This window comes from Microcaecilia unicolor, chromosome 2, assembly GCF_901765095.1.
Source record: "Microcaecilia unicolor chromosome 2, aMicUni1.1, whole genome shotgun sequence".
NCBI lineage: Eukaryota > Metazoa > Chordata > Amphibia > Gymnophiona > Siphonopidae > Microcaecilia > Microcaecilia unicolor.
Window position 1 is genome coordinate 576693964 of NC_044032.1, and position 27138 is coordinate 576721101.

The window sequence follows — 27138 nt, forward strand, 5'->3', positions numbered from 1 at the left end:
ATGTCCTTTGATGATGTCAGTTCTCCGGGCCCATATAAGGCAGCTGTGCCCTCCCACACAATGCCTTTGCAATGGGTCACCTTGCTCGTTCCTGTCTTGTCTTCATCCCTTCCTCTGCCTAGCCCTGCCTTGGATCCAGCCCTGCCTCAGCTTGGCCCTGCCTTGTCTCCAGCCCTGCCTCATGCTTACCTCAGCTTGTTCCTATTGTCTAGTGTTATCATGTGGCTCCACAGAAAGGAGCCAAACATACTACTTATTCACAAACAGTAGCAGAAGATTGTTATTAGATCAGTCAGAACCACATGCTACCATCACATTGGCATTATACTTAAGCCAAAGTATTGATCTGGTTGGGCATGTAATCGTCATCGATCCAACTTTGCAATTTTATATATTTTTTTTATAAATTTTTCCATATATATATGTGCTCAGTTTCCTAAATGGAGAAACACAAAAATACTTAGCTCCATATAGGCTGTCTTTTTCACCCCAGTGTGCCATATGATAATCCAAAATCCATCAGGAGACTTTTCTTATCAAATTACTAATGGATGGATTTTGGATTATCATATTGAACACTGAGATGAAAAAGACAACCTATATGGAGCTAAGTATTTTTATGTTTTTCCATTTAGGAAACTGAGCATATACAGTGGGGGAAATAAGTATTTGATCCCTTGCTGATTTTGTAAGTTTGCCCACTGACAAAGACATGAGCAGCCCATAATTGAAGGGTAGGTTATTGGTAACAGTGAGAGATAGCACATCACAAATTAAATCCGGAAAATCACATTGTGGAAAGTATATGAATTTATTTGCATTCTGCAGAGGGAAATAAGTATTTGATCCCCCACCAACCAGTAAGAGATCTGGCCCCTACAGACCAGGTAGATGCTCCAAATCAACTCGTTACCTGCATGACAGACAGCTGTCGGCAATGGTCACCTGTATGAAAGACACCTGTCCACAGACTCAGTGAATCAGTCAGACTCTAACCTCTACAAAATGGCCAAGAGCAAGGAGCTGTCTAAGGATGTCAGGGACAAGATCATACACCTGCACAAGGCTGGAATGGGCTACAAAACCATCAGTAAGACGCTGGGCGAGAAGGAGACAACTGTTGGTGCCATAGTAAGAAAATGGAAGAAGTACAAAATGACTGTCAATCGACAAAGATCTGGGGCTCCATGCAAAATCTCACCTCGTGGGGTATCCTTGATCATGAGGAAGGTTAGAAATCAGCCTACAACTACAAGGGGGGAACCTGTCAATGATCTCAAGGCAGCTGGGACCACTGTCACCACGAAAACCATTGGTAACACATTACGACATAACGGATTGCAATCCTGCAGTGCCCGCAAGGTCCCCCTGCTCCGGAAGGCACATGTGACGGCCCGTCTGAAGTTTGCCAGTGAACACCTGGATGATGCCGAGAGTGATTGGGAGAAGGTGCTGTGGTCAGATGAGACAAAAATTGAGCTCTTTGGCATGAACTCAACTCGCCGTGTTTGGAGGAAGAGAAATGCTGCCTATGACCCAAAGAACACCATCCCCACTGTCAAGCATGGAGGTGGAAATGTTATGTTTTGGGGGTGTTTCTCTGCTAAGGGCACAGGACTACTTCACCGCATCAATGGGAGAATGGATGGGGCCATGTACCGTACAATTCTGAGTGACAACCTCCTTCCCTCCGCCAGGGCCTTAAAAATGGGTCGTGGCTGGGTCTTCCAGCACGACAATGACCCAAAACATACAGCCAAGGCAACAAAGGAGTGGCTCAGGAAGAAGCACATTAGGGTCATGGAGTGGCCTAGCCAGTCACCAGACCTTAATCCCATTGAAAACTTATGGAGGGAGCTGAAGCTGCGAGTTGCCAAGCGACAGCCCAGAACTCTTAATGATTTAGAGATGATCTGCAAAGAGGAGTGGACCAAAATTCCTCCTGACATGTGTGCAAACCTCATCATCAACTACAGAAGACGTCTGACCGCTGTGCTTGCCAACAAGGGTTTTGCCACCAAGTATTAGGTCTTGTTTGCCAGAGGGATTAAATACTTATTTCCCTCTGCAGAATGCAAATAAATTCATATACTTTCCACAATGTGATTTTCCGGATTTAATTTGTGATGTGCTATCTCTCACTGTTACCAATAACCTACCCTTCAATTATGGGCTGCTCATGTCTTTGTCAGTGGGCAAACTTACAAAATCAGCAAGGGATCAAATACTTATTTCCCCCACTGTATATATATATATATATATATATATATATGGAAACATTTACAAAAAAATATATAAAATTGCAAAGTTGGGCCGATGACGATTACATGCCCACCCAGATCAATAATTTTGCTTAAGTATAATGCCAATGTGGTGGTAGCATGCTGTTCTGACTGATCGAATAACAATCTTCTGCTACTGTTTGTGAATAAGTAGTATGTAGGGAGTTGGGTGCTTTGGTACTGATATATGCTTACCTCCTCCTGTTTGAAGTAATCAGGGTGCTGAAAATATCCAGAAAAAGGAGGACACATTGATCCAGTTTGGGTTTTGCTTCCATTGAAAGCAATGGAAGTAAAACCCAGGCTGGCTCAATCTGTCCTCTTTTTTTCTGGAGCCATATGGTAACACTACTATTGTCTCCAGCCTGTCTCTGACTGTTCCTTCTTCACCTCAGGTTCTAATCATCAGGATTGCCCCCAAGTGCTCTTTACAGAGACATCCCAAGTTCTGATCTTCAGACCTGCCTCTAAGGGCTCTTTTCAAAGCCACCCAGGTCTTGATCTTCAGGCCTCCCCCACCCCCCACTGGCTAATCTAGCTCCCTCCTGGGTGTGGTACATCTCCCAGCAGCCGGGCCCTCCTGGCCTTCAGGTTGGGTGGGCATAGAGACATAGAGAGGATGCCTCTTACGGGGACTGTGCTTCTATGTGAGGGTTAGGGAGATGGTTGTTCTTGCTGAGGTAACAGCTGGGGAAGTTCTTTTACTGGAGCTTTGTAGGGAGAAGGAATCCTTTAAGATAATTGATCCAAAGTAAAAGTTCCACTCAAAGAAAATGTTCCACTCAATGTGGAAACTCAAAAGAGTAAAACCTTTCTTCCCAAGGGAAATATTCTGCAGCCTAGTACAATCAATGGCGTTAAGCCACCTAGATTATTGCAATTCCATCTTCGCCAGATGCAAAGAACAAATCATTAAGAAACATTGAGACTGCAAATAGGTGGGAAAATGCGAGATACAAATGCAATAAATAAATAAAAAATTATTTATTTATTTATTTGTTACTTTTGTATCCCACATTTTCCCCACCTATTTGTAGGCTCAATGAGGCTTACATAGTACCGGAGAGGCCTTTGCAGGCTCCGGTGTGAACAAATACAGTGTGATGTTGTGGTAAGATTAAGTTCATGTGGCACAGCCACATTAGGGAATTGGAGAACAGAAGAGTTGTGTTATGTCCATTACATGCTTTAGTTTGGTTGTGTTGCAGAGATTAGGCATTTAAGATGGATCAGTAGGGTATGCCTTTGTAAACAGGTTGGTTTTTAGTGATTTCCGGAAGTTTAGGTGGTCGTTCGTCGTTTTCAAGGCTTTTGGTAATGCGCTCCACAGTTGTGTGCTTATGTAGGAAAAACTAGATGCGAAGTTTTGTATTTAAGTCCTTTGCAGCTTGGGTAGTGCAGATTTAGATAAGATTGTGTTGATTCGGATGTATTTCCAATTGGTAAGTCGATCAAGTCTGTCATGTAACTCGGGGCTTCTCCGTAGATGATTTTGTGAACCAGGGTGCAGATTTTGAAGGTGATGCATTCTTTGATTGGGAGCCAGTATAGTTTTTCACGGAGGTGTTTTGCGCTTTCAAATCGCGTTTTACCAAATATAAGCCTAGCTGCCGTGTTTTGAGTGGTTTGAAGTTTCTTTAAGGTTTGTTCTTTACATCCCGCATAAATTCCATTGCAGTAATCTAAGTGGCTTAGTACCATTGTATGATAGCTCAGCTACATTTTGGCAGATAGCTAGCATGTATGCTAGAGATTTTTTTAAATTTAAGATGTTTTATTAAGTTTTCCAGTAATAAAGGACTTCATATAAACTGCACATTCATAACCATCCAGAATAAACCTTTCAATACAATCTTTTGGTGGTTGTTTTTTCTTTAAAGTAAGGTTTAACCAAAAGTACCATATACAATACCCAATATAACCACAATTCCAGGTACATTTGTACATTCAGCTTCAGTTTTACTTCTTATAATATCTCCCTATTTATCCTAATCCCCCTATTTCACCCTCATCATCCCCTTTCCCTTTCCCCTTCAACTCCCATTTATTTTTCTCATTATGAACCAAATGAAGTTGCCCAACCTCTGTTTCTTTTATCTTCAGCTTCATCTCATTCTCTCTCCCTCCCTACTTCTCAAATACCTTGTAAATGGTAACTATATAGGCTCAATTTTCTGCAGCCTCCCATTTTGAATTTCAGTAAGCTTCTCCATTAAGCAGACCATTTTCCTCCTATTTGGTAAGGGTGGGGCTTCAACCCTTTCCCATGCAGACGCAATGGTATACCTAGCTGCCACTATAAGATGCAATAGCAACTTTTATCCTACTCCCCACCCCCAGGTTTTTTTTTCTGCACCAAGTCCCAATATATAAAGGTTAGGATCCATCAAGAATGCTATCCAGCTTATAATCGAAAGACAAAAACACCTATATTGCGACCTAAATCGGGAGATAGGTGTTTATCTCCCAAAAACGAATAACGCGGTATAATCGAAAGCCGAACTTGGACGTTTTCAACTGCACTCCATCGCGGAAGCGTACAAAGTTGACGGGGGCGTGTTGGAGGCGTGGTGAAGGCGGGACTGGGGCGTGGTTATCACCCGAACAGAGATGGGCGCCTTTCGCCGATAATTGAAAAAAAGTATGCGTTTGTAGCTAGAATTTAGGGCACTTTTCCTGGACCCTGTTTTTTCACGAATAAGGCCCCAAAAAGTGCCCTAAATGACCAGATTACCACCAGAGGGAATCAGGGATGACCTCCCCTGACTCCCCCAGTGGTCACTAACCCCCTCCCACCACAACTTTTTATTTTCACCCTCAAATGTCATACCCACCTCCCTGGCAACAGTATGCAGGTCCCTGGAGCAGTTGTTATGGGGTGCAGTGGACTTCAGGCAGGTGGACCCAGGCCCATCCCCCCCCACCTGTTACAATTGTGCTGCTTAATGCTTAGTCGTCCAACCCCCCCAAACCCACTGTACCCACATGTAGGTGCCCCCCTTCACCCCTTAGGGCTATAGTAATGGTGTAGACTTGTGGGCAGTGGGTTTTGAGGGGGGATTTGGGGGGCTCAACACACAAGGGAAGGGTGCTATGCACCTGGGAGCTCTTTTACCTTTCTTTTGTTTTTGTAAAAGTGCCCCCTAGGGTGCCCGGTTGGTGTCCTGGCATGTGAGGGGGACCAGTGCACTACGAATCCTGGCCCCTCCCACGAACAAGTGCCTTGGATTTATTCGTTTTTGAGCTGGGCGCTTTCATTTTCCATTATCACTGAAAAACAAAAACGCCCAGCTCACAAATTGTCGAATAAAACATGGACGTCTATTTTTTACGAAAATACGGTTCGGTCCGCCCCTTCATGGACCCGTTCTCGGAGATAAACGCCCATGGAGATAGACGTTTTCGTTCGATTATGCCCCTCTATGTGGGTCAAAAATGGAATCTCAGTGTACTTCTCTCTAAAACTACTATCTCTTGGGAAACTCCCACCAGATGTGGTAAAATGATTCCTGACCTCAACAGTGTTTCCAACACAGGATCCTGTTCCCTAGATGTATATTTTTTCCATCCTTTTTGGGGCAAAATACTATCTGTGCATTATTTTGTATCCATTCTCTTTAAGGTAGAAATAGACATATGGTTCACCTGGTGAATTATCTCCTTCCAATCCACTTCATCCAATTCTACCTGAAGATTTCATTCCCATGCTTCCCAATATTTAGTCTTCTCACTCTATGATTTTATAAAGGTTGGAGATTAGCCCCTTAAAACTATGCTGAGACATAAACAGCTTCTCCATCTGTTCTACATCACTCTGCGTGATATTACTTCCCCATGTCTTTATTATACAAATACCTATAAAAGTATGATTGGGGAAATCAAATTTATCTGGAACTTGTACCATGAGAAGCTATTCTGGTGGTATCCAGGCATAGACATATGCACTGTAAACCACTTTGACACTTTATTGTATTGAGCGGTATATCAAATTAATAAATCAGATCAAATCATTGCAGCTCCTTTTCTTTCCATGTTTTGAACAGACTTTGTTCCTACCCTGGAGGAAAGTTTGCATTGTATCAGACTCTAGTAAAGATTACTTCCCCTGCCCTCCTCTCAAGGTCTGTACTTTCTTCCATAGTCGTAACACATGCTTTGTGAATTCTGCAGCTCCCTCCCTCCACTTTCCCCTGGCTTCTGAGGTTGAAAACATAGGGGAACCATCACCACATATGCCGGTACCAGAGATTTTTTGATTTACATGTATGGTGCTAACATGGCTATGCTGGTGTAACAAAAATTTTAATGTGCATTTAAAAAAAATCTTTGCTATTACAACAGCAGCCAAAATAGTGGAGAAGACCCCTGCCATTCAGCCAGTCAAATAGGATTCTGTAATTTACTAAAATTTTGGACCTTTATTTTTATTTTTTTGTTACATTTGTACCCCGCGCTTTCCCACTTATGGCAGGCTCAATGCGGCTTACATTTATGGGAAATGGAGGTACCATTCTAATACATATCTGTTGCCTTTCGTTGCTATATGCACTAAACTGACCAGTAAGCATTTTCTCCCATGATTTGGACTTCTGGCTTGTGGAGAGGGTGTGGTGAAAGGGTGGCAATCTGGGTGGGGGGGGAGGGATGTTGGGGTTATTAACATCTGTTCCTTAGAAGCAATGCACGGAAGAGTCACAGTCCAGCTTATAACTGAAAAAGAAAAACGTCTATATTGCAACCCAAATCGGGAGATAGACGTTTATCTCACAAAAACGAATAAAGCGGTATAATCGAAAGCCAAATTTGGACGTTTTCAACTGCACACCGTCGTGGATGCGGACAAAGTTGATGGGGGCATGTCGAAGGCGTGGTGAAGGCGGAACTGGGGCTTGGTTATCGGGCGATCAGAGATGGGCGCCTTTCACCGATAATGGAAGAAAAATATGCGTTTTTAGCGAGAATTTAGGGCACTTTTCCTGGACCCTGTTTTTCCACGAATAAGGCCCCAAAAAGTGCCCTAAATGACCAGATGACCATTGGAGGGAATCGTGGATGACCTCCCCTGACTCCCCCAGTGGTCACAAACCCCCTCCCACCACAAAATATGCCGTTTCACAACTTTTTATTTTCACCCTCAAATGTCATACCCACCTCCCTGGCAGCAGTATGCAGGTCACTGGAGCAGTTATTAGGGGGTGCAGTGGACTTCAGGCAGGTGGACCCAGGCCCATCCCCCCCCACCTGTTACACTTGTGCTAGTAAATGGGAGCCCTCCAAACCGCCCCCCAAACCCACTGTACCCACATGTAAGTGCCCCCCTTCACCCCTTAGGGCTATAGTAATGGTGTAGACTTGTGGGCGGTGGGTTTTGAGGGGGATTTGGGGGGCTCAACACCCAAGGGAAGGGTGCTATGCACCTGGGAGCTCTTTTACCTTTTTTTTTTTTTGTAAAAGTGCCCCCTAGGGTGCCCGGTTGGTGTCCTGGCATGTGAGGGGGACCAGTGCACTATGACTTCTGGCCCCTCCCACGAACAAATGCCTTGGATTTATTCGTTTTTGAGCTGGGCGCTTTCATTTTCCATTATCACTGAAAAACAAAAACGCCCAGCTCACAAATTGTCGAATAAAACATGGACGTCTATTTTTTTGAAAATACGGTTCGGTCCGCCCCTTCACGGACCCGTTCTCGGAGATAAACACCCATGGAGATAGACGTTTTTGTTCAATTATGCCCCTAAGTATATCTTATGTTAGTTCTCTTTGGAAAATGTTGTGAATTTCAGTAAGTTAGTTAAAAACATATAAATAAAAAATTCTTTGCTTAGCCCATTAGGAATGTTTTAATGTGAGTGTAAAATTTGTATTGACTCAAATTGTCGACTGCTTTTATTGTGAGATTTTAAGAAGTAAGTTAAGCAGAACATTTTCAGAGGGTGTTAAAATATTCATCAAGATGGAGGGGTGGGGAAGTATAAGGAATTTGAATGGTGTGCAGTTTTCTGAGGGGAATCTGGAGGCAGCTATGAGAATGCCAGGCTAAGTATGACAGAGTTTAAAGCCTGATGAATGGTTTAAACAGCATCTTATAATTGAATACGGATGTGGAAGTGAAAAATAAACAGAGGGAGTAGTCTGCATTTTTGTCAGTAGAGTAAATAATTGCAAGAAGAGATTAGATTGCATCAAAAGAATGTGGTGAAAGTTAAATGGTCTGGAACACATACTAAGGTTAAAAAGATTAAAGATACAAACTGAATAATAAAATAAGCATTTCTGGTGTGGTAGCACTGATAAAAGAACTTGTAGTAAATAAACAGTGAGAAGGGAAGCCCATGGATACTGATCCTTAACTGATCCTGAGCAAAATTTCCACTGAGGAGTCTTGGGGGACAGGGAGGGACAAATTCAGAGAAAATTAGTGCCTGCAGAGAAGAAGCTGATAAGAATCTGTGCTAAGGGAGTGATTTCAATCTAGATAGGTAATACATAGAAACAAAAGAAAAGACAATATAATGATACCTTTTTTATTGGACTAACAATATGTTTTGACAAACTTTCAAAGACAGAACCTTCTTTTTCAGGTTGGGTGTTTGCAAAAATATCTAAAAAGTGGCATAAAGCAGCATTTGGAAGTTTTTCTCACAAAAATGTACAAATCGATATTTTCAAAACCCTTTTTTTAGACGTGTTTCTATGCTGTTCATCCGCAGTTCATCCAAATTTCAAGGGGGTGTGTCAGGAGCGTGTTAAGGGTGAGATTTGGGCATTTCTATAATTTGGACATTTTTCAGCCATAATGGAACAAAACAAAACCGCAACAGAAGGAAGTGGAAAACACAACTTCAAGAGATCAATCCGAGACACCAGGGTGAAATGCTCCAGAAAAACATTATTAGGACCCTACACGGTCCGTGTTTCGGCTTTTAAAAAAGCCTTCATCAGGGGTCAATCAGTGGGTGCACAAAGTATGTACTGATTGACAGTGGAGCACATGAAGTATCGTCTTTTCAAAACCGTCCAGGACTAAAACTAAGATGTTTTAAGCTAGACCTGTTTTTAGAGTGAATAAAGCACAAATAGGTGCCCTAAATGAGCAGATGACCACTGGAGGGAATGAAGGTTGACCCTTTAATCCCCCAGTGGTCAATGACCCCCTCCCATCCCCCCAAAATGTGATTTAAAACATTACTTACCAGCTTCTATGCCAGCCTCAGATGATATACTCAGGTCCATTAGGGCAGTAAGCAGAGGTCACTGGAGTAATCTAGTGGTGGACCCAGGCCCATACCTCCCCCTACCTGTTACATTTGTGGTGGAAACTGTGAGCCCTCTAAAACTCACCAGAAACCCACTGTACCAACATATATGTGCCCCTTCACCCATAAGGGCTATTGTAGTGGTATACAGTTGGGGGGTAGTGGGTTTTTTGGGGGGCTCAGCAGACAAGATAAGGGAGCAACAGTGAAATGTGTACCTGGGAGCATTTATTTGAAGTCCACTGCAGTGCCGCCTAAGGTGCCCCATTGCTCTCCTGGGATGTCGGAGGGACCAGTCTACTAAAAATGCTGGTCCCTCCTACATCCCAATGGCATGATTTTCTATATTTTTCACTTGGATTTTTTTTTTTAAATAGTAAAAAATGTACAAAGCACAAAACCTTGTTCGAAATGGTATTTTCGGAAAAAAAATAGACCATTTCCTTTTTTAAAAAATGACCTCTGTTCCTATTCAGATTTTGGACATTTTGTGTAAAACATTTAAAGTCGGACTTAGATGTCATATCGAAAATGCCCCTCCACATATAAGAAACATAAAAAGCATTCCCTCATCTCCTATTACTGATCCACTGCCTGGTTGAATCCTTAAACAATTTATGGACCCCTTCCTGATTACTCCTTCCCTGTTTGCTGAAAACAAGCTGCTGTTTACCCATGTTTTCAAGATCCTAAATGTGACTTGTCATCTGTAACCAATTTTTGCCCTATCTCCAATCTTTCTTTTCTCTCTAAGGTAACAGAGAAAGTTGTGGTGGAACAATGGATTGATCTTCTTGACAATGCCAATGCATTGCACCCTAGTCAGACTGCCTATCATTGCTATCATTCTACTGAACACTCTTTTCTTGGACTTACTAATAGTATAAAGGTAATCTTGAATGATGGTTGTGACAAATCAAATTTATTTCTCTTGATATCTCTACAGCCTTTGACTTAGTAAATCATTCACTTCTTCTTCAATGGCTTGCAGATCTAAATATTCGTGGCACAGCAGTATTTTGGAATCAGTCCCATCTCACTAATTGTTCATTTCTTGTCCATTGTTCATCTGGTGTCAAACCACTCACCTCTGATGTTCTCCAAGGCTCAATTTTAGGCCCCATTGGAGGAGTAGCTTAGTGGTTAGTGCAGTGGACTTTGATCTTGGGGAACTGAGTTCAATTCCCACTGCAGCTCCTTGTGACTCTGGTCAAGTCACTTAACCTTCCATTGCCCCTGGTACAAAATAAGTACCTGAATATATATAAACGCTTTGAATGTAGTTGCAAAAACTCAGAAAGGCAGTATATCAAGTCCCATTTCCCTTTAAAGTTTTTCTTTCACCACTTGCTCTCTTGATACATTCGCTTGGCTTTACTTTCTTCATTTATGCAGATGACATTCAACTTTTGGTTCAATTGGACTCCTCTCCCCCAGATATAATTAAAGTCTCTTTGCATCTCCCTTGGATCGCAGATTGGCTAAATACACACCATATGAAACTGAATCCTTCCAAATGAGAGGCCATTATTTTTTTCTATGCAGTCTCCTATTCTATCATACTTCTTTCCAACTATTCATGGTGTTAGTGTCCCTTACAAGGACTCCATGAGAATCCTCGATGTCATCCTTGATACATTTCTATTCTTCCAGAATCAAATCTTCAATGTTGTGAAGAAGAGCTTTTTCACCTTGTGATATACATCCATTTCTCGAAGTGTCTGTTCTGTGGATTTTGCTTCTGTATCTGGTTATATGAAAAAATCATTACTATAAATTCCCTTTATCATGGTCTACCATCTACCCAACGTAGGAGACTTCCTCATTCAGAATACTGCTGTTAAATTACATTTTAAGAAGAAAATGTTTGACCATGTAACCCACCACCTTGTCAATAGTGTAATGGAATGCTCGTGCTGCCTTGGATGCTGTTCACACAGCTCTTGAGAAACATGGAAAAAACAGCAATGCAGCATTGCAGTGTTAACGCTGTATGCACACCTGTGGTTAACGGTTGGTGTTTTCCGTGCTGGTTTTTTTCAAGTTTCTCAGGAGTTGTGGGAACAAGTTGGTGCTTTCTCTGCTGTTTTTTTCCATGTTTCTCAAGAGCTGTGTGAACAACATCCATGGCAGCATAAGCATTCCATTCCATTACACTATAGACATTATAGCCCCTAACATAGCCCTTCTGGGCGAAACATGGCCTGTGTTGGGCATCATTTTGGTATATGGTACTTCTAATAAAGTCTTGATATTTCTCATTGATCTGCTGTTTTGTCTTCCACATTGGAGTTTGCAGATCGCTTGCCTTGTTGTTTTTTGAGTCTCTAACATCTGACAGCCATCCTCTTGACTCCAGTTGAAAATCCTCACCCCCTGTTGGAGTGCCTCTGCAGCTACTTCTTTCCCTCTTTCAGCAAGTCACAGAACAATGTGGCCAGGAGCCCTTTTACCTGCCCACCTTTAGCTTGAGCTAAGGCTGAAATGTCCATGGGCTCTTCTTCTGAAGTCTCCTCTCTCTCCAATCCTCCTCCACCTTCCCCCGACTGCCAGTCCATGGGCTTCTCTACAGCCCTCTTTACCAGCTGCCTCTCATCATCATTATTCCCCTCTCCAAGCTGTTTCCTATTCTGTTCATCCAGCCCTCCCAGATCCTCCTCCTTTCCCCTAGGATTCTGGGACCCATAGTGGGGGTAACACTTCCTCATCCTACCAGGCCTCTCTCTCAAGGGCTGCTGGGACTTGTAGTCTTTCAGCTTCATTGACCTCAATGGTGAAGGAGACAGGCTGCTTTCCCTCACTGGCCCTGCACTCTTGATTCTGGCCCTTTTGGCTCTGTCCTCCCGTGGGGGTCTAGGGTACCCAAGTGACTTCCCCCTCCCCGCTTCTCTTGCTGGGTGACCCTCACTCCCCGCCTGATCACAAGCTACAAAATAGTACATTTAATACAAATCGTAGAAAATGCTGTGGGGGCACTATAAGTGTCTAGAGCTAAGAAGAGCAGAGGTAACCCTCTAGCAGGGAACCCTGGAACTGGTGGTTGCAGAACCCTGTTAAGGGCTGGTAACTCTGAACCCCAGCAGGGAGAAACCCCAGAAGTACCTCTTGAAGAGAAGACCAGCAAGGGCAAAGGCCTCTGGGGTACAATTGGCATTAGTGGCCCAGCGAGGGTGAAGACATCTGGGGTGTGATTGACACTAGGAGCCCAGTGGGGAAGAAGGCTCCATAGGTGTGGCCAGCCATAAGAGCCTAGTGGAGGAGGACAGCTCTTGGGAAGTCAACCAGTCCCCAGAGCCCAGGAAGAGCCTCCATGAAGCCACAGCAGGGACGAGTCTAGTCAGCTTGGGATCCAGCACAGCAACCACCAGCCCAAAACGTTTTCTGCAGGAAGGGTACAATGTGAGTGGACTAGGAGAGGGTGGACTTGCAAGAAAAGGAAAGGAGGGACCTAGGCCACTCAGCCATGCCCACACACTGATTTAGCTAAGCAACAGGGAAGATCTTACAGCTACTACCTTGGCAACAAAACTGACAGGGTCTGAGCAGTGTGTGAAGGACTAAGTCATTGACTCTGAATACCTGAGTCCAAGACTAACTATTAAAGCCAGAGTGCATAAATTAAGTAGCATTTGGTTCAAGAGGTTAATTGGCAATGCTATTTGGTTGTTTATATTTGCTGAAGGAAGTTGTGCCAAGGCTTTTGGTGGTTGTGTATAATAACTGAATATATATATATATATATATATATATACACACACACACACACACACACACACAAGAGCTTAAAATGCTGTTTCAGCACTTTACTTCGACATTTTGTGGCTCAACTCAGCATTTTAAGCTCTTGACCATATATGCACAAGAGCTTAAAATGCTGTTTCAGCACTTTATTTCGACATTTTGTGGTTCAACTCAGCAGTTTAAGCTCTTGAACTTTTCCGATTTTGTCCATGGCATTATTAGTTTCAGCACTTTACTTCGACATTTTGTGGCTGAACTCAGCATTTTAAACTCTTGGACCTTTCCGATTTTGTCCAGAGTATTATTAGTCTTTTTAAAGACTTGTGCGTGGTTATACATTTGATATTGAATCATAACTCCAAATAGACTCCTGAGGCAGGCATCATTGCCGAAACACAGTGCCATGTCGAGTGTCAGGTCTCAAAGCAGCAACTAGGTTTGTGAGCCCTTGGGCCACTGCCAAGGAGCGGCAGTGGAAGGCAAAACCACCCCAACCAGCACTGGGCTAAAACACATACAAAGCAGGGACTGCAGGCAGGGATAAGCAAAGCAGGAACACACTGGACAAGAACACTTGGACTGGAACACAGGACTGGAGCAAGGCTTCACCTGCACTTGACCACCCTTCCCCAGGAGTTGAGCCCCTGGGTGCAGGTGGCCGGCAGGACTTACCGGACTGGGCAGGAACTGGATACCAGCAGGAAACACACAACAGAGCCAAGACTACAAGCTGCCAGGCAGCCACTAAGACAGAAACACAGACAGGAGGGAGTCAGGACTAAAAGCTGCCAAGCAGCCACTAATAAAGAACACAGACACAAGACAAGGAAATGCAGACCAGAAACAAGACTAGGAACTAAACAATAAAACCAAAGCTAACTACACACAAACAAACAAGAACCAGGCAAGAACTCAGAATAAAACTGGACTGGGCAGAAGTGCACAGAGCACGCCCACATACCAGGGACCTTAGACGATGCAAAGGCAAACACAGAAGTTTCTAGGTGATTAATAAAGTCCATCAGCTGCTAAAGCTCAGCTGCAGCAATCACAAGACAACTACGGGTGCTGTTCAGGTACAAACAAGGAAAGCAATTCTGGCAGCCCGGAAGATCTGGACTGAACTGGGCTGAAGTCTGGAACGGGTGACAGTAAACAGACAGTCCATTGCAGCCACCAAGTCTGGCCACCAGAGGGAGAGGTGAGCACAGACAAAGGAAACGGTCACAACAGTGACATCGAGTCTACTTCAATAAAGGACCTCCTTTTTTTTTACATCATTTTCCTGTCTGCCTTGGTTCTTGGAAGAGTCCTGTTGGTCCTGCTACTCCCTTTCCTTTACACTGTTTTCTTCTTAGCAGACCTGGCTTCTTCACCTTGATGGTTGACTCCCACGCATATACAGTAAATATGGGTATGCTGCTGTGTCCTCTAAAACTCAGAATGGCTATCATTGAATCTATGTTATCCCCCCTGAGGTGCGACTAAGTCATACTGCCTGATTGTATTGTGAAGATTAAAGTACAGAATGCCAGGAAAAAACAAAATGCCTTCTGTGGGATTGTACAATAATGTTCTACATGATTCATGGGGGGTATCTAAAATGGGATTTTGAAATGCCTAAGTTCCTTTCAGTGTCCAATTAGTGAGACTCTGGGCTTCCTTATAGTGTTCCTCACCAGGACTGATAGAATGAAGCAAGGGTTCACAGAATGTTTGGGCATGGAGAGCCATTTTCCACATCCAAAAATTTTACAGACCCCTGTTCTTTCCCCACCAATCATGCTCCTTCAACATCCTCTCTCTCTCTTTTATTTTCTCTCCTGTTAAGCTTCTCCTATACTGATATTTATTTTGACTCAGCCAAGCCACTCACAAGTCACACTCTCCTCCTCAGCACCTCTCCACTAATTTCTCTTCCCTAGTTGCCTCCATAAGCATCTTTCTTGAATTTTTTTTTGTTCACCACCAGCTTTTCTCCACTTTCTCTCTCCTCTTCCTGCATTTCCCCACTTCTGCTTAGCACCACTCTGTCTCTCAACGCCCAGGCTCTCTTTTTCTCATCCCATGCTCATTAGTCTTTTTCTCTCTCCATCTCCCATGCCAGCAGTTTCTTTCTCTGTCTCTCTACAGCCTATCCTACCATTCTATCTCCTTCTCAGACTCTCTCTTCCAGCTCTTCTCCATCAATCTCTCTCCAGCCCCTCTCCAAGCCATTCTAACTTATCCTACAAGCTGCCACCTCAGCATTCTCTATCTCTAGCCTCCCCCCAACAATTTCTATCTCCAGTCTCAATCAGTCTCTTTCTCTTCTTCCCAAATGTTCTTCATCAGTCTCTCTCTTATTCAGCCCCTTCCTCCTTGAGCAGTCACCACTGTACTTTTGCATCCACAGATCTGCAAGTGAATTTTCAAAGAACAACTCCCCACAGAGGTTTCCTTTAAACATTCTGGATCCATTGGTGGTTCAGATACTTTAGTGCCCACAGTTTTTACATATGGGAACATCAAAATCATTTCTGGTGGTTGACTGTTCTTCCTATCCTCAGCTTTTCCCACCCTAGTAGTTGTTCCTTTTCCTTATGATCCCTGGCAGATATTTCTCCTTCATGACCTCTCCCTTGTCCCCTTCCCAAGTTCTTTCTCTCCTGCCCTTCTTTCCCCCTCCAGCTTTTGTCCCTTTCTAGGTCCCTTTTTTACTTGTCAACTCTCCTTTGTGGCCCATTCCCTAATACTATGCCTCCTGTTCTTCCTGCATTGATCCTTCCTCAGTGCTTTCCTTCTGACCTGCTTCTCCCTAACCTTGACCTCTCCTGATTGCATTCTCTCCTGCTCTATCCCCTCTGCAGCTTCTTCCCTTGCCCTCTCCCTCTTGACATTCCTCTCTCCCAAGGCCCCTTCCTAAGTACTACTCTCAGAGAGAGAGAGAGAGAGAGAGAGAGAGAGAGAGCCCTTTCTCAGGGACCTTCCTTCTTGCTCTCCTGCCCTTCTCCATGGACCCTTGCTGAGTGCTGGCTCCCCATTGCTCCTACTTGAATGATGTCCCCTGTGCCCTACATCCCCATGGCCTCTCCTGTAGCATGTGCTGTCTCCTCTCTGTGACTATTATTATTATTATTTTATTATTATTATTATTATTACATTTGTACCCCGCGCTTTCCCACACAATGCAGGCTCAATGCGGCTTACATAGTAATTTGAAATACAAAGTTAATAGAATTTTAATAAAACAGTAGTAAAACAATGTAAAGTTGGGCTTAGTAGTGTATGATAAGTTGAGCTAGATAATATATGACTAGGATAAAAGAAGGTAGACAGGATAGGATAGTGTAATTTGGGAGAAAGGGTAAGGAGGGATAAAATTAAGGCGAGATGGAAAGAGAAGGATGGGAGGTTGGTATTTAAGTCATAACAGAATTGGGGGTGGAAGTTGGCGAGATTAGGTTGGGGCATTTGGGTAGGCTTGCTTAAAGAGATGAGCTTTCAGCATTTTTCTTGGGCCTCTCCTTCCTAAACTTTTCTCCCTCAAGGCCCTTTCCAAGTGAAGGGTGTTATGCAAAAACCTGATAAGTCCACTTGAGGGACAAACTGAGATTTTGTTACTGACACATTCTTTCATAGGACAATTCATTATCTGCTTACTCAGTTTTGCTGAAAAACATGTCAGGTCCTTGTATTGGCCATTGTAAAGTTTTATTGTGTCTTTAACTTTGTGCAAAATCCTGTTAATCCACAAGACGTAGTCCTACAGGAAAATAAATTAAAAAAGCTAATTTCCTAATATATTAATCACTCCACATGCACAATATGTTTGTTTCTGCTAACTACTTCTGATATTATTTTAAAGATCTAATTTAGGTCAATTTGATTAATCTGTAATGATAGTTTTGCTTTATTAAGCATGTGAGCGATAGCTTAGCTGATCATCATTCAGTGCTGCGAGCCACAACAGTCCTTTATGTTTTCAAGCATGGTGACCATAAGTGAAATGTAAAATTATAATGCCAAAATACTAAAAAAATGAGAGTGTGATGACAGCAACTGGAAACACAAAAATTAAACGTGCGAAGGGAGAGAAGTTTGTGAATGGAAAAGGACAGACAGTACTGCAGCGGTCTTCTGGCCCTGATTGTGGTTGCAAGCTCCGCTGTATGGATGGTTTAAATGACTTAAGTAAGCAAGAAATCCTTTCAGCTTTCAACAAAATCAGAAATCATGCTGCTCAGAATCTGCATCTGCAAGGAATGGCAACAAAATTAGATGTCAAACAGTGTGTACTCCAAAATGAAAATGAGAAGCCAAGAAGCTACAGCTGGCTGTTTAAGATGAATTGCATCAAGTACTACTTTTGTGATGTGCAATAAACGTGACATGGATATGAAACGTTTAACATTATTATACAGTGTGATGAAATGGACTGTGAATGAATTTAGGCCTGTGCTTCTTTTATCAACATAATTGTTGCATTATTAATCGGTCATTAATATTTAGACAAAAAATATGTTAAGCTTTAGACTCACAGAGCAACCAGACCACATGTTGTAGTCCTGGACCTTAACTGTGAGGTGAGTTAAAGAAGTACTTCTCAGCCCAGTCCTTGGGACCCACACCTAGGCAGTGCGATTTTTGGGGTATCCAAAATGAATATGCATGTGATAGATCTGTATACAGTTGAGGAAGTGCATACAAATCTCTTATCCACAGTCGTCATGAGTAGCTGAAAAGCCAGCCTGACTGGGTATGTCCCAAGAGATGGGTAGAGAGCCACTGAATTAAAGGAGAGGTCACTGGTTTGGTATATAGTGCACTGGTTTGGTATATAGTGCACTCCAGTTAAGTGCAAGGCCTCGGGGCTGAAGTTTAACTTGAACACAATCAGAATGTGCACATAACTGATGTGACCCTTTCTGAACAGAGTCTTAGTTACCACACATGTTACTACACACTTACACAGTCAGTGTAGCACCATTTATGCATTAATAGGACAGTAGGTAATTATGTAAAAATGTCAGTTAGCTAATCACATATAAACATAGTTGTCAGCATTCATTGTCTAGGGATGGTCCCAGGTCCAGTTCACAGAGGCAGAGGGTTCCCACAGAATACACAATCCACACGGGTTTGGATATATATAGAAAGTATATTGTATGTACATATATAGGCTCACAGCACTTAGTACAGGTATTACAATGCTGTATTGGTGTGTGTGTTTAGATGGGAATCAATGAGAGAAAGACAGGATAGTGGTGTTCAGAGGAAGAGAGACGCTTTGGGGTAGAGCTGGAGAAGAAGGGGGAGCAGAGAAAGAAAAGCAAAAGCAGAGCCCTGTGCGCTAAGAGAGAAAGCTTTGAAGTAGGGCTGAAGGAGAAAGGGGGGTCAGAGCTGGGGGGGGGGGGGGGGGCGGGCTCTGGTGGCTGAAGAGGTGTGTGTGTAGAGAAATAAAGAAAGAAGAAAAGCTGCCCAGAGCCATGTGCTCCTGCTTTATATACCTCAGCAACAGAAAGGGATCAAACAACCTCTTTCCTTCCCAGCCAAACTCCAGTTTAATTACCATCCTGAGGGAGGGGGGAGTTATCAGGAGCAGGGCCGCCGAGAGACTGGGCCAGGCCCGGGACAAGGCCACCCCCCGGGGCCCCCCCCCCCCCCCCCCGAGGTCGCCACCGCTCCCCCACCACCCGTCCCCCATCCGCGCACCAGTGGGCCCCTGCATTGAAATCACAGTGCCACTCACCTCCATGTGAAGGCACTGCAGGCAGCAGCAGATTGCCTCCCTCCTTCGGGCCTCCTACCCTCCCTGTGTCCTGCCCTCATCTGACGTAACTTCCGTGAGGGCAGGACACAGAGAGGGAAGGAAGCCCGAAGGGAGGCGATCTTCTGCTGCCTGCAGTGCTTTCATATGGAGGTGAGAGGCGCTGTGATTTCCATGCAGGGGGCCCGGCCTGGTGGCACACGGTTGACGACGGACAGGGCCGGTCTTAGCAACTGCAGGGAGCTGTGCAGACCAGTTCTCAGAGCCCACCCACCCCTCCCCAGTATACCCAAAATGACAGAAACCAAATTAGCATACAGATTCTGCATGCAGCACAATACCAGAAAAACAGAACATTGCTATACATTGCAAAATAAGACAGCAGATGTAGATTCTCAAATTGGACATATTCCAAACACTATAATGAAAATAAAATGATTTTTTTCTACCTTTGTTGTCTTGTGACTGTATTTCAGATCATGTTGGTCCCAGTCTCTGATTCTGTTGCTCTCTATCTGCTCCCTTAACTCCACTTCCAGGGTTTCCTTTCCATTTATTTCTTTACTTTCTTCCTTTCTTCTTCATTTCTTACCCTACTTCCATAGGTAAAAGCTGGGTCCTCCGCGGACTTGACTGGAAGAGGTAGGTATAGAGTGGATCCAACTTTTGCCTATTTTCTCCAGCCATGTGCAGTTTTTCTCCTCTTTTCCCTTTCCCTCATCTCCGTCAGGATGCATCTCCTTCCTCTCTCTTCCCTCTCCTCCATCCATGTCCAGCATTTATCCTCTTTCTCCTCCCCTCCATCCATGTTCATCTCATGTCCTCTCTTCCCTCCCCTGCATCCATATCCAGTATTTCAACTCTCCCCTCTCTTCCATCCATATCCAGAATTTCTCCTCTCCGCCATCCATGTGCATCTCCTTCCTGTCTTCCCTCACTTCCATGTCCAGCATTTCTCCTACCCTACCCTCCCCTCCATCCATCGCAACTCTCCTCGCTCCCCTGCCCTCGCTACTCATCCCCAGTGATTCTCCTTTGCTCCCTGTCCTCCCTCCCTTCCCCTCCATGTCTAGTGACTTGCCCCAACTTACCCCCCTTTTCACCCCCCCTCCCCCGAGTTTCAGTTCCCAGCCCCAGCTATGCCCTCAGGTTTCCAGCACATAAGTGTCATAAATAAGTAAATAACCATGCAGATATAAAGTGTTGAGCACCTGATTCTCATAAATGATGTCTGTTTTAGTGACCCTTTACCAGGAGAAAAAAAAATGTCTGCACGAATACAACACGTGCTTGGCAGTCCCTATAAACAGCCCCTCCAAATGACAAATTACTACCAAAAGTTATTCCGTTATTATACTTCCCCTGTGTACATTCCTATGCTGCACAAGCCGGCACATTTGAAAATATAAGTGAGAATAAATAAAAATGCTACCTACAAGGCTACAAATGAAGAGAACGAGAGCAGTCCTTCCTTCCTTCCAGGCCAGCCGCCCTGCATTTAAAAAGTTGCAGTGGCGGCGGCGAAAACGCAGGCTCGCGGCTCGCCTCTTCTTTAAGCCCTTCCCCTTCTCTCTCAGCATGCACTGATGCAATTTCCGGTTTCCGCGAAGGCGGCAGTGTTGCCAGGTGGGCGGTTTTACCGCCCAATTGGGCGGTTTTCCGCGCCCCGCCGCGGGAAATTTTTGCCCGCGGCGGGTTGCGGTTTTTTGGGCGGTTTTTAGGCTTCCGGGCGGCTTTTTGGGCGGCTTTTTGATTTTTTTCGGCCGCGGGGGGCGGGGTTAGTGACGTTTTTGGGCGGGGTTAGTGACGTTTTGGGCGGGGCCGATGACGTGGGAGGCGGGGCCGATGACGTGGGAGGCGGGGCCGATGACGGGGAGGCGGGGCTGATGACGGGGAGGCGGGCCCGATGACGTGGGAGGCGGGGCCGGTGACGGCGGGGGCGGGGCCGGTGACGCGGGGGTGGGGGTGTCAGGGGCGGGGTTTGTGTTTGGGCGGGTTTTGGGCTGGTTTCTGGCCCGGATTGGGCTGGAAAAAAAATTTCTACCTGGCAACCCTGGAAGGCGGCACAGTGCATGCTGAGAGCGAAGGGGAAGGGCTTAAAGAAGAGGCGAGCCTGCGTTTTCGCCGCCGCCACTGCAACTTTTTAAATGCAGGGCGGCTGGAAAAAATGAAGCTGAGAGAGTCGGAAGGGAGCGCCAGGAAGCGCCGCAGGGCCCCAGGAGGTGCGAGGTCCTGACGACGGAGGGCGAGGTGGGACTCCGGCTCCGGGCCCCCCTGGAGGCCCGGGCCCGGGGAATTTTGTCCCCCCTGTCCCCCCCTCTCGGCGGCCCTGATCAGGAGTTGGTTTCATCAATCCTGACATGCAGCCATCCTGAACATGCAGCCATCCTGACAGTAGTCAAGACAGTGTAGCATCATTTATTAATAGGACAGTAGTGGCGGCAACGCACCAATGAAAGGACACCATGTGGGCTGGGTAGTTGAATGACCTGTCTATGCACATAAATGGAGTGCCAGTCAAATGGGTGCATATAAAAAGGACCAATCAAGTGCGTGCATATAAGTAGAGCATGTGCTTACAGCTGGTGTCCTTAACCCAAGTGATTGCTCATTAAAGTCTATGGCAGAAAAATTGATCACAGATAAGCAGAGAATGCCCTTATGTGATGTGCACTTAAGTGGAGTGCACTGTATATACGTTGCAATGAATAAAGATACGGTATATCATAGGTGAAACATTTTATCTGTGTTCTCAAAGGGTTACTATTTGTAGACCCAAAGAGGTGATTTACTGCAGTTTAAAAAAGAACAAGATTGGTGACCTAGTAATACCCTGCAGAAAAATCAGCACAGTTCTGCTCATATAGATGGCAGAAAATGTGCCTAGGATTGCAACCTGTAATCTGCCAGCCCAAAACCTTCTATCACAGACAGAGATCATTGTGGATAACAATAGCACCTTGTGTACTTCTCTTGTCCCAGACTATATATGTTTTCTGGAGGCTCACGGGGCAGGGGATAGGAACACTTCATTTCATTAAGAAGGAAGGAGAGTTTATGGAATGTTGACGGGTGACCTTTGCTGCTCTTTGGTGCTCTCAATTTCATGCAGCCCAAAATTGAGTCTGAAATAACAGACACCTGGAAGTTTAGAACAGAAAATAGTTATCAAATACAGTTTGCACACAATAAAGATGTTATATAATACTAACTAAACTAAATAGATTTATGCTAGGGCTGGTTGTCTGAAGGATTTCTGTTCAGAAGGAATGAGTGAAAGTACATTGGTTGATGGAGTGAAAGAAGTAGCAGAATTCGCAACCCAGGAATTAGGCCCGCAAGCAAGGAAAAACAAGTGGATAAAGAACAAATATAATAGGAAATAAAAAGAGTTACTTCAGAAACTACAAGGAGAATAAAAACTGACACATGAATGGTTAATGAGTGGTGAAATGTAAACATAAAGATGAGAAACTGATCGCTGAAGCACAGGATAGTTGACTTAGGAAAGATGGTTCACATCAAGTATAGAAAACACTAGTAAAACAGACAAATGCAGGTTTTGTAGCACTGTATTTCAAACAGTCACACATATCATTGGATGTGACCTGCTGATGTCAGAAGCACTGTATACAGAAAAGCACAATAAAGTAGCATGTGTCATCCACTGGAAACTATGTAAACACTTCAACATTGCTGGGCAACAAAAACACACAACCCAGACAATGGAGAATGAAGAAGCCGTGATTACCTGGGACGTTCTATTCTCACAGAAAGCTTGATGGAAGAATACTGAACATTGTGCTAACGGAGAAAAGCACAAAAACAACAACATTATTAAGAGAACTGGCAGTGCCAAGTAACCATTCAGCACTATGTGTGAAAAAAGAGAAGACCTCAAGTACTAACCAATGACAATAAGAGACCATGAAAATGTGACCGAAAGATACAAAAATTATCCCAATTTCACCGAGTGCCACTGGCCTGATTAAAAAAGAAATTTCAAGTGTATTTTGATATATGTGAATTTTTTCAGAGGTAGTAAATAAATCCTACTAAATAAATAAGTATAAATAAGAATGCCAAAAGAAAGCTCTTTGTGGAACAAAACAAGTGAAAAGATGATCATTAATCATGAATTTGAGAGAGAGATAACCTTCAATATACTCTGGAATAGGTGTGAGGCTCACTTCTGTCATGGTATGCATCAAATCAACTCATTTGGAGACATTACCCTGATTAAAATCATGTTTTATTTAATCCTATAATTCCTGCTGATGTAGGAGGTATAATTCATCCAAACTCCAGAATTTACCAATTTATCAAGAGCCTCTTTTACTAAACTGTGCTAGTAATTCCTGATTTCAGGTAGAATAGGAGTGAATAATCCTGGTACAGCTGGTGTTAGTTAGCCCTTATAAGTGTAAAGAGCTAGTTAGTCGCTTCTATCATTAAAGGCTTAGGAAAAGAGCCCTCAGTGTACATTTTTTAAAATAACAATATATGTTAAGTAATCAGTGGCATAGCCAGAAATGAATCTTTGGGGGACCCAAGGTTAAATGAGTGGGTACTAAACATACAGGTCTGAGTTATGCTAGTTACACGTGCTAGGGAATCCCTATAACAAGCCCCTTCAAATGACACACTGATTACAATTTATAACAAAATACTACTCTGCCTATGAAAAGTTCCTCTGTATACATCTGTATGCTGCACAAGCCGGCATGTTTGAAAATATAAGTGGGATCAAATAAAAATGCTACCAACAATAAAGAACGACAATGTAGATGCAGCAACTCAAAGGTTTGTTTGCTTTGTTATGAGTGTACTTGAATGACGACTGCATGCGGGAGGGGAAACAGAGATTAACCAAAGTGGCTTCAACTTTTGACATCATTCTGTCTCCTCTTTACTTCAACCTCCTTGGGGTTTCTTTGCCGGTACTCTCTCTGGTGGCCAAATGGGGTAACTTCGGCTCTAACCCAAAAGGAACAACCTTATTCCCTTCTCCCTGATGATATCACTGGTCTTCCCTCCCTTAAGTCCAAGGTGGGGAAGTCCTGTACCTAAGGGTTCATTTCCATGGAAGTGGCTCCCTAGTGGGGATCTTTGGGGGGACTATTTCCACACATATCTGCCCTGTTTTCCCCCAGTCTTAAGATGTCCCACTTTCCTTTACTAGCCCTATGGGCTAACTCTTTCCCATTCAGTGTGCTCTGCCAGCCCCTGGATGACTGTAGCCAGGCAAAATTCCCTTCCAATCCAGGAGACTCCACTCCAGGTATTCTCCTTCCCCTGAGTTCTTTTTTTTAAAATTTTTTATTTATAACCATTTAAATGTTTACAAGCGATAAAACAACTTGCTTGAAATACAGAGAAAGTAATATGTAGGAATTATTTCAGTCAGGTAATTCTATTCTCTTCCTTAGACCATTAAATAGGGAGAGTGAAACAAGATAAGGAGATCAATTAAACTGTAAACAGAAAAAAAAAACGTGGTATTAACCTGATTATCCCCAGATATTACTCGTCTAATTCATTATTCCACATTGATCATCTGGTTGGCTTCTTCAAGGCCAATACGGTGTATAGTCAAATCATTTCATTGAAAACATACTTATTGTCCAATATTAGTTAGAAATAATACCTCTGATTACATTCTCTCTCTTTTAAAAACCAGAAGTTATTTAACAATACATATACTTAAGTCTCTAATTAAAATCCCACTGATTAAAGTAAACCCAGTTTTCACAGGCTTCACTCCTTTTAAAGTAATAATTTGAGGAAATATTTCTGAGGAAAACTTTAAGAGTCATACCCGGAACTCTGGGACAGGGCCGTGCCTAGGGTCTCTGGCGCCCCCCTGCAGACTATCAGTTGGCGCCCCCCCCCCCCCCCCCATGAAAATGATCGCTCACCACTTGCCACACTGAAAGGAATTGTCAGCAATTCTTAGAAACAAATTGCTATACATTGCAAAATAAGACAGCAGATGTAGCAGATGTAAATTCTCAAAGTGGACATATTCCAAACACTAAAATGAAAATAAAATGATTTTTTTCTACCTTTGTTGTCTGGTGACTTTCTTTTTCCGATCATGCTGGTCCAGTATCTGATTCTGCTGCTATCTGTCCTCTTAACTCTGTTTCCAGGGCTTCCTTTCCATTTATTTCTTTACTTTCCTCCTTTCTTCTTCATTTCTTGCTCTATATCCATTTCCAGCAATTTCTCCTCTCTCCCTGGGTCCTGCCCTCCCATCCATGTCCATCCTTGTCCCTCTCTGCCCTTCCCTCCTCCATCCATAGCCAGCAATCCTCCTCTCTCCCCTCCCCTCCATGTCCAGCAATTTGTCCTCTCCCTGGGCCCTGACCTCCCATCCATGTCCATCCTTCTCCCTCTCTGCCCTTCCCTCCGCCATCCATAGCCAGCAATCCTCCTCTCTCCCCTCCCCTCCATTTCCAGCAATTTGTCCTCTCCCTGGGCCCTGCCCTCCCATCCGTGCCTCTCTGCCCTCCCATCCATGCCTCTCTGCCCTTCCCTTACCTGGGCTCCGTGCCCTGGGGCCTTTAAATCTTTTACCTCCGGTCACAGCAGCATCAGTGAAAGTGCTGCCGATGTCTCCCTTCCCTTCGCGCTCGTTGGTTCCCTCAGTGTCCCGCCTTTTTCTGACGTCAGAAGAAGGCGGGACATTAAGGGAACCAACGAGCGCGAAGGGAAGGGAGACGTCGGCAGCGCTTTCACTGACGCTGCTGCGACCGGAGGTAAAAGATTTAAAGGCCTCGGCGGCGCGAAGCTCAGGTAAACGGTGAGGGTAAGCACCATGGCAGCGCCCTCCAGAGGTCGGCGCCCCCCTGCGGTGCTTACCCTGCTTACTGTATCGGCACGGCCCTGCTCTGGGAAAAACAATAATCTCGATATTAATCATCTATAATAATATTCATTTTATTATTCAAAATTTCTGGTCTATTATCATTTTCAAAATCATAACCACTTCTTGCTCAGGTAGAATCATTTGTTATATCAATTTTTTACTCTCAAAGGGTTCAGTTGAATTGTCCATGTAACTCTCTAATAAAATTATATCTGAAACAAAATTATTTACTGCCACTGTTAGGTCCCGAAGTGCCTTCCAGATGGTATTCAATGTAACCTCCACGGGAGCCAAAAACTCCAAGTTGATTTCTCATGGGTGTTTAGGAGTGGTTCCGCCGATTCGGGTTCTGCTGTAAACGTCCTCCGTTTCAGCATATATCTCTAACTCACTCCTCCACTCCTTTGGGCATGGTGGTTGAATAATTCGGGAGCGATGGAGTTGTTTTTTCCAGGTCCAAGAGCTTCGACGCTCCTTCGCTGGCGCTAATCAAAGGACTTGCTAACCCTTTCATCTGTGGGCAGTTCGTCGTGCAGCGGTCCCCGCACTTGCTGCTCAGTGGATAAAACGCTGGCCATCGGCGGCTGACCACCGGTTGTCCCCTTCCTCTCAGTTAAGGTAACTGCAATTGCAGAGAGGAAATTTACATAAAGAAGACGAAACTTCAGAGGGCAGCTGGGCCGTTGGGCATACAAACTTCAGGTCACCATCTTACCACTCTCCCAGTTTGGGACACTCTTTGTCTGGTTTCTCCTCAGAGGCCTGTTTGATATGGGTAACCCTTCAGCCCTCTAAGTCATTGAAACACACAAGCCCCTCCACCCCTACAAGGTGGTGTCCCTTCGGAGGGGCTTCCCCTTAGTTCTACACTGCCCCTGCACTCCTTAAGTGCAAATCTAGTGGAAAAAGGGCAATGGGGTGCCGGGACCATGCCTTCCGCATCATATACTCCTACCCCTAAGATATTGTTACTCTCTAAAGTCCTTTCTTTTCCCTTCTTTAGAGATTTGCAATTCCCCTTGTGAACCTCATCCTCTGTAGGTTTTTTGGTATACATCACTTGGCAGGGACAAGACCTGAACTGACTTTTAGCCTGTCCCTTTCATGAAAAGTGGAGGAAATGAGGCTTTCTCAGCTCAACAATCTTTTTCTTTTTTCCTTCCCCAACCCTCTTTTCTTAATCCTGTCTTGAGGTTTCAAAACCTGGAGTTCACTATTTTTATTTATTTCTCTTTTCTG